Genomic DNA, 8546 nt, shown 5'->3' with positions numbered 1-8546 from the left:
TTCTGAGATATTACTGAACACTTCTCCTAAAATGGTAATAACTGGGGTGCAAACATCTTATAAAATCTATTATTGCCTCCATCCGGCCCAGGGCTCTTCCCGATAGGGAATGATGTAATGGCCTCTCCGATCTCTTTCTCAGTGACAGCTTTGTCTAGTTCCTCCTGCTCAGGGGTCTGTAAGGAAGGAAGAGCAGCATCCATAATATATTTGTCAATTTTTCTTTCTGGAATATTAGGTGGCATGTCGTGGTATTGTCCATGGATATTATAGAGCGAGCTATAACAGCAACAACATGCCTCAGCTATGTCAGAGGGGTTATGAATTTCTGGCCTGGGTGCCCCTTTTATTTTGGATACATATGTCCCTTGCATGCATGGATATAACCTCCTTGTCAATGAGCGACCACATTTATCTGTGAATTCATACGAGCACCTTCTCATGTGATCTTGGTATTTTCTATTGTTTCATCTATTAACCACTTTACCGCCTTTCTTTTTTTTCAATCGGATAAATTTTATTGAACAAAACAAAGAATTACCAACATTTTGTTTTTCATATACAGTGGGGAAAAAAAGTATTTAGTCAGTCAGCAATAGTGCAAGTTCCACCACTTAAAAAGATGAGAGGCGTCTGTAATTTACATCATAGGTAGACCTCAACTATGGGAGACAAACTGAGAAAAAAAAATCCAGAAAATCACATTGTCTGTTTTTTTTTCATTTTATTTGCATATTATGGTGGAAAATAAGTATTTGGTCAGAAACAAAATTTCATCTCAATACTTTGTGATATATCCTTTGTTGGCAATGACAGAGGTCAAACGTTTTCTGTAAGTCTTCACAAGGTTGCCACACACTGTTGTTGGTATGTTGGCCCATTCCTCCATGCAGATCTCCTCTAGAGCAGTGATGTTTTTGGCTTTTCGCTTGGCAACACGGACTTTCAACTCCCTCCAAAGGTTTTCTATAGGGTTGAGATCTGGAGACTGGCTAGGCCACTCCAGGACCTTGAAATGCTTCTTACGAAGCCACTACTTCGTTGCCCTGGCGGTGTGCTTTGGATCATTGTCATGTTGAAAGACCCAGCCACGTTTCATCTTCAATGCCCTTGCTGATGGAAGGAGGTTTGCACTCAAAATCTCACGATACATGGCCCCATTCATTCTTTCATGTACCCGGATCAGTCGTCCTGGCCCCTTTGCAGATAAACAGCCCCAAAGCATGATGTTTCCACCACCATGCTTTACAGTAGGTATGGTGTTTGATGGATGCAACTCAGTATTCTTTTTCCTCCAAACACGACAAGTTGTGTTTCTACCAAACAGTTCCAGTTTGGTTTCATCAGACCATAGGACATTCTCCCAAAACTCCTCTGGATCATCCAAATGCTCTCTAGCAAACTTCAGACGGGCCCGGACATGTACAGGCTTAAGCAGTGGGACACGTCTGGCACTGCAGGATCTGAGTCCATGGTGGCGTAGTGTGTTACTTATGGTAGGCCTTGTTACATTGGTCCCAGCTCTCTGCAGTTCATTCACTAGGTCCCCCCACGTGGTTCTGGGATTTTTGCTCACCGTTCTTGTGATCATTCTGACCCCACGGGGTGGGATTTTGCGTGGAGCACCAGATCAAGGGAGATTATCAGTGGTCTTGTATGTCTTCCATTTTCTAGTTATTGCTCCCACAGTTGATTTCTTCACTCCAAGCTGGTTGGCTATTGCAGATTCAGTCTTCCCAGCCTGGTGCAGGGCTACAATTTTGTTTCTGGTGTCCTTTGACAGCTCTTTGGTCTTCACCATAGTGGAGTTTGGAGTCAGACTGTTTGAGGATGTGCACAGGTGTCTTTTTATACTGATAACAAGTTTAAACAGGTGCCATTACTACAGGTAATGAGTGGAGGAAAGAGGAGACTCTTAAAGAAGAAGTTACAGGTCTGTGAGAGCCAGAAATCTTGATTGCTTGTTTCTGACCAAATACTTATTTTCCACCATAATATGCAAATAAAATGAAAAAAAAACAGACAATGTGATTTTCTGGATTTTTTTTTCTCATTTTGTCTCCCATAGTTGAGGTCTACCTATGATGTAAATTACAGACGCCTCTCATCTTTTTAAGTGGTGGAACTTGCACTATTGCTGACTGACTAAATACTTTTTTTCCCCACTGTACAAACACTGTGAGAAAAACAATAAAAAAAGAAAAAACAGTAAACAATACAACAACCGGTTACAATGATATAAATCCCAATTTTGCTCTATAGTAGAGGATTTACAGCAGTCAATAACGCTGTGCATCCTCTGTAGTCCCGGAGCGTCTCTCCCAAACCCCCCTCCAGCCCCCCTCTCTCTTTCTCCCGACAGTCAGGTTAGAAGTTGAGAGTGAGGGGGGATGGGACGATTACAGCACAGCAGAGATCAGAGCAGGGCCAGGAAGATGCCTGCAGCCCTGTGTGTCTTTGTCATCTCCTCCTGAGTCCTCATCATGGCTGCTCGTAAAGCACTGTCCTGGGAATGGATCTGTACAAGTGAAACCACAGAATCTGGTAAGTATACATGTATATGTGTATCTGTGTGTGTACATGTGCAATATATAGTGTGTGCCTGTATATGTGTATATAGTATGTGTGTGCATATACATATAATATAGTATGATTGTGTATATCTGTGGTGCATGTGAGTTTATATATAATATATACAGTGGGGCAAAAAAGTATTTAGTCAGTCAGCAATAGTCTTGTGGCTCCAAGGGTCTCCATCAATCTTAGCACTGGGCTGCAAAGATCTTATGGCTCCAGGGGTCTCTGTCAATCTTAGCGCTGGGCTGCAAAGATCTTGTGGCTTTGGGGGTCTCTGTCAGTCTTAGCACTGGGCTGCAGTGGTCGTGTAGCTCCGGGCTTCTCTGCCAGTCTCAGCTCTGAGCTGTAGGGGTCTTGTTGCACTGGGGGTCTCTGTCAGTCTCAGCACTGGGCTCCAGTGGTCTTGTGGCTCTGGGGGTCTCTGCCAGTCTTAGCACTGGGCTACAGTGATCTTGTGGCTCTGGGGGGTCTCTGACAGACTTAGCACTGGGCTTCAGTAGTTTTGTGACTCTGGGGGTCTCTGCCAGTCTCAGCACTAGGCTGCAGGGGTGTTGTGGCTCCGGGAGATCTCTGCTAGTCTCAGCACTGGGCTGCAGTGTTCTTGTGGCTCCGTGGGTCTCTGTCAGTCTTAGCACTGGGCTGCAATGTTCTTGGGTCTCCGGGGGTCTCCGCCAGTTTCAGCACTTTGCTTCAGTGGTCTTGTGGCTCCGGGGTTCTCTGCGAGTCTCAGCACTAGGCTGCAGGGGTCTTGTGGCTCCGGGGGTCTCCAACAGTCTCAGCACTGGACTGCAGAGGTCTTGTGGCTCCGGGAGTCTCCATCAGTCTCAGCACTGGGCTGCAGGGGTCTTGGCTCTGGGGGTCTCTGCTAGTCTCAGCAATGGGCTCCAGTGGTCTTGTGGTTTCAGGGGTCTCTGCCAGTCTTAGCACTGGGCTGCAGTGGTCTTGTGACTCTGGGGGTCTCTGCCAGTCTCAGCACTAGGCTGCAGGGGTCTTGTGGCTCCGGGAGATCTCTGCTAGTCTCAGCACTGGGCTGCAGTGTTCTTGTGGCTCCGTGGGTCTCTGTCAGTCTTAGCACTGGGCTGCAATGTTCTTGGGTCTCTGGGGGTCTTCGTCAGTTTCAGCACTTGGCTTCAGTGGTCTTGTGGCTCCGGGGTTCTCTGCAAGTCTCAGCACTAGGCTGCAGGGGTCTTGTGGCTCCGGGGGTCTCCAACAGTCTCAGCACTGGACTGCAGAGGTCTTGTGGCGCTGGGGGTCTCCTCCGCCAGTCTCAGCACTGGGCTGCAGTGGTCTTGTGGCTCCGGGAGTCTCCATCAGTCTCAGCACTGGGCTGCAGGGGTCTTGGCTCTGGGGGTCTCTGCTAGTCTCAGCAATGGGCTCCAGTGGTCTTGTGGTTTCAGGGGTCTCTGCCAGTCTTAGCACTGGGCTGCAGTGGTCTTGTGGCTCCGGGGGTCTCTGCGAGTCTTAGCACTAGGCTGCAGGGGTCTTGTGGCACCGGGGGTCTCCGTCAGTCTCAGTATTGGGCTGCATGCAGTGGTCTTGTGGCTCCGGGCTTCTCTGCCAGTCTCAGCGCTGGGCTGCAGTGGTCTTGTGGCTCCGGGAGTCTCTGCGAGTCTCAGCACTAGGCTGCAGGGGTCTTTTGGCTCCGGGAGTCTCTGCGAGTCTTAGCACTAGGCTGCAGGGGTCTTGTGGCACCGTGGGTCTCTGTCAGTCTCAGCATTGGGCTGCAGTGGTCTTGTGACTCCAGGCTTCTCTGCCAGTCTCAGCGCTGGCCTGCAGTGTTCTTGTGGCTCCGGGCTTCTCTGCCAGTCTCAGCACTAAGCTGCAGGGGTCTTGTGGCTCCGGGAGGTCTCTGCCTGTCTCAGCACTGGGCTGCAGTGGTCTTGTGGCTCTGGGGGTCTCTGCCAGTCTCAGCACTGGGCTGCAGGGGTCTTGTGGCTCCGGGAGGTCTCTGCTAGTCTCAGCACTGGGCTGCAGTGGTCCTGTGGCTCCAGGGTTCTCCGTAAGTCTCAGCACTAGGCTGCAGGTGTCTGGTGACTCCGGGGGTCTCCATCAGTCTCAGCACTGGGCTGCAGAGGTCTTGTGGCTCCAGGGTTCTCCGTAAGTCTCAGCACTGGGCTGCAGGTGACTGGTGGCTCCGGGGGTCTCCGTCAGCCTCAGCACTGGGCTGCAGTGGTCTTGTGGCTCTGGGGGTCTCTGCCAGTCACAGCACTAGGCTGCAGGGGTCTTGTGGCTCCGGGTGGTCTCTGCTAGTCTCAGCACTGGGCTGCAGTGGTCTTGTGGCTCCGGGGGTCTCCATCAGTCTCAGCACTGGAGTGCAGTGGACTTGTGGCTTCAGGGTTCTCCGTAAGTCTCAGCACTGGGCTGCAGTGGTCTTGTGGCTCCGGGGGTCTCCATCAGTCTCAGCACTGGAGTGCAGTGGACTTGTGGCTTCAGGGGTCTCCATCAGTCTCAGCACTGGGCTGCAGTGGTCTTGTGGCTCCGGGGTTCTCCGTAAGTCTCAGCACTGGGCTGCAGGGGTCTTGTTGCTCGGGAGTTGGAAGTTTCGCCCCCAGCAGTTCGCCCCCAGCAGTTCGCCCCCAGGTACACTTCGCCCCCGAACATTTCGCCCTCAGCATTTCGCCCCCAGGTTGTTTCGCCCCCGCACATTTCGCCCCCAGCAGTTCGCCCCCGCACATTTCGCCCCCGCACATTTCGCCCCCGCACATTTCGCCCCCAGCAGTTCGCCCCCGGATGTTTCGCCCCCGGATGTTTCGCCCCCAGCAGTTCGCCCCCAGATGTTTCGCTCCCAGCAGTTCGCCCCTGGATGTTTCGCCCCCAGCAGTTTGCCCCCGGATGTTTCGCCCCCAGCAGTTTGCCCCCGGATGTTTCGCCCCCAGCAGTTCGCCCCCAGCAGTTCGCCCCCGGATGTTTCGCCCCCAGCAGTTTGCCCCCAGCAGTTCGCCCCCGGATGTTTCGCCCCCAGCAGTTCGCCCCCGCATGTTTCGCCCTCAGCAGTTCGCCCCCGGATGTTTCGCCCCCAGCAGTTCGCCCCCAGCAGTTCGCCCCCGCATGTTTCGCCCCCAGCATTTCGCCCACAGCAGTTCGCCCCCGCATGTTTCGCCCCCAGCAGTTCGCCCCCGCACATTTCGCCCCGCACATTTCGCCCCCAGCAGTTCGCCCCCGGATGTTTCGCCCCCGGATGTTTCGCCCCCGGATGTTTCGCCCCCAGCAGTTCGCCCCCGCACATTTCGCCCCCGCACATTTCGCCCCCAGCAGTTCGCCCCCGGATGTTTCGCCCCCGGATGTTTCGCCCCCAGCAGTTCGCCCCCGGATGTTTCGCCCCCAGCAGTTCGCCCCCGGATGTTTCGCCCCCAGCAGTTTGCCCCCGGATGTTTCGCCCCCAGCAGTTCGCCCCCAGCAGTTCGCCCCCGGATGTTTCGCCCCCAGCAGTTTGCCCCTGGATGTTTCGCCCCCAGCAGTTCGCCCCCGCATGTTTCACCCTCAGCAGTTCGCCCCCGGATGTTTCGCCCCCAGCAGTTCGCCCACAGCAGTTCGCCCCCGGATGTTTCGCTCCCAACAGTTTGCCCCCGGATGTTTCACCCCCAGCAGTTTGCCCCCGGATGTTTCGCCCCCGCATGTTTCGCCCCCAGAAGTTCGCCCCCAGCAGTTCGCCCCCAGATGTTTCGCCCCCGGATGTTTCGCCCCCAGCAGTTCGCCCCCAGCAGTTCGCCCCCGGATGTTTCGCCCCCAGCAGTTTGCCCCCGGATGTTTCGCCCCCGGATGTTTTGCCCCCAGCAGTTCGCCCCCAGCAGTTCGTCCCCGGATGTTTCGCCCCCAGCAGTTCGCCCCCGGATGTTTCGCCCCTGGATGTTTCGCCCCCAGCAGTTCACCCCCGGATGTTTCGCCCCCAGCAGTTCGCCCCCGGATGTTTCGCCCCCAGCAGTTCGCTCCCGGATGTTTCATCCCCGGATGTTTCGCCCCCTGTCAGTTCACCCCCAGCAGAGTTTATCCCTGGATGTTTTGCCTCTAGCAATTTGCTCCTGGATCTTTCGCATCCGGGAAAAACCTGCCTGAACTGAACATTGGCAGGTTTGCTTATCACTAATAATACACCATATGAGTCTAAGATATACAATTCTGATCAAATTAGTTTTTTTTATTCTCAAACTTTGTTTTCTAGATGAGTAATTTTACAAACAGACAGGAAAATAGTAGGATTTCATTGGTTACTAAGGAGGTCGTGCCCCCTTGGGAGCAGAACGGTTCCTGGCTCCCTATGATACATGCAGGGCTGCTTGTTCACAGCCCTCTGCAAAGCTCCCCTTCACCCTCCGCTCATGTGCTCTGTCCTGGACAAGAGGAGGGCTCCCCCCTGCCTGTGTAAAGCCGTTACAGGACGGAACACATAGGGGGGGCTTTGCAGAGGGCTGTAAACCAGCAGCCCTTTATACATCATAGGGAATATATTGTTAGCTGCATGCTCCTGTGCAGCCGCGCCCTCTAGAATCCATCCACAAGTACTGCTACTAAGGAGAAACAACCTCCTTAGCAACCACTGAAATCCTGCAGCACATGGAGCTTTAACTTGGATGAGACTTTTCACACAGAAGTGAAGCTGCTGGAAGGTCTCCTTTGGAAATGAAAATCATGGGCACAGGTACTATAACATAACATGTTTTTTGCAGAGTTATGCTTTAACTGTATATATCAAAACTGTTTTAACAAGAAACAGGTATAGAGGAGAAGGGTTAGAGAAAAAGAGAAAATACAAATTGCAGGTTATAATGCTTGAATTATTTTACAGCTAAAAACACTGCTCTCAAAACAATATGTGACCATGAACTAAAAATCAAAGCTGTAGGCAATGCCTCTCAGATAATCCATCAAGCTTCTATTATCGAAATCTTGCACGATACGTTTAACCCTTGCTGAAATTGCAGCATACTTTTTGTTTCTTGCAGCGATGGGATTTCCTGCTATTATCTGAATAATTTCAAAACTATGGAGCTCTTGCTGATGTTTCAGACAGTTAATGAACCGGTATATATTTTGGAAAAGAGTACCACATGTTTCTCGAAAGCTACGTTTCCATCCTTCGACATCATTATTTGTTTGCTGTTGATCATTCAATGTTCGTTCATACACATTCCAGAATTGAACTGGAAACAAAGGTGCTTGACGTCCTCTGCGATTCATTCGACCGATATAGCTGTCTTCAAAATAGTTGGCAATAGGTATTGCTTCTTGTGGAAAGTCAGGATCTTCCACCAATTCTTCAAATGATTGCACAACATTCTGTGGTGGTAGAAAGGCCAGGGCAGGTATCATGCGTATCCAACGGGCAAATTCATGGTCACCTTGGTATTGCATCTTGAGTCCTTCATTTTGAACTTTACGCCAAACCGACTGTGAAAGGTGGAAAAAGCAACCAGTCTTCACAAGGTTGGGGAATTCACTTTCAAATGCCTGTATTGCAGCTAGTTCAAAATCCAACATCAGGTTGTCTGGCTGCAGTCCAGGCTGCAAGTTCTTCAGCTCTTGCAGCAACCTCTGGTATGTAGAACGGCTCTTGTCTGTCAGCAAGGTGAACACTACAGGAACAACAAGGCCGCTGTGGACTACATGGATTGTGTAAAGTTGCTTAAACAAGGCTGGTGTAGTGAAAAACATGCCATCAGCAAACCACTCTTTACTTTGTGCCAGTAGATGGAGATTGTCTCTTGTTCCAAATATCAACATACGGCTGTGTCCATTTCCTAATTTAAAATGAAAGTATTAGTAGAGGAAATAACAGAAAAAGTGTAACAAGCAGCAGACAGAGTTTTGGGATAAATTCACAAAAAAAATATCCTAATCAGAAGCCTCTGTTCATATCTCACATTAAATACTCACATTTTGCTCCAGATTTTCTGATTTCATAATAAAAAAACTGAAGCAAAATCTAGTGTGAAGGGGCCAACCAATAGTTTTTTACAACATATATTGTCCCA

The sequence above is a fragment of the Dendrobates tinctorius genome, unplaced genomic scaffold, assembly GCF_039654945.1.
Source record: "Dendrobates tinctorius isolate UK_male_01 unplaced genomic scaffold, ASM3965494v1 ptg000321l, whole genome shotgun sequence".
Taxonomy (NCBI): domain Eukaryota; kingdom Metazoa; phylum Chordata; class Amphibia; order Anura; family Dendrobatidae; genus Dendrobates; species Dendrobates tinctorius.
This window is presented reverse-complemented; position numbering follows the sequence as displayed.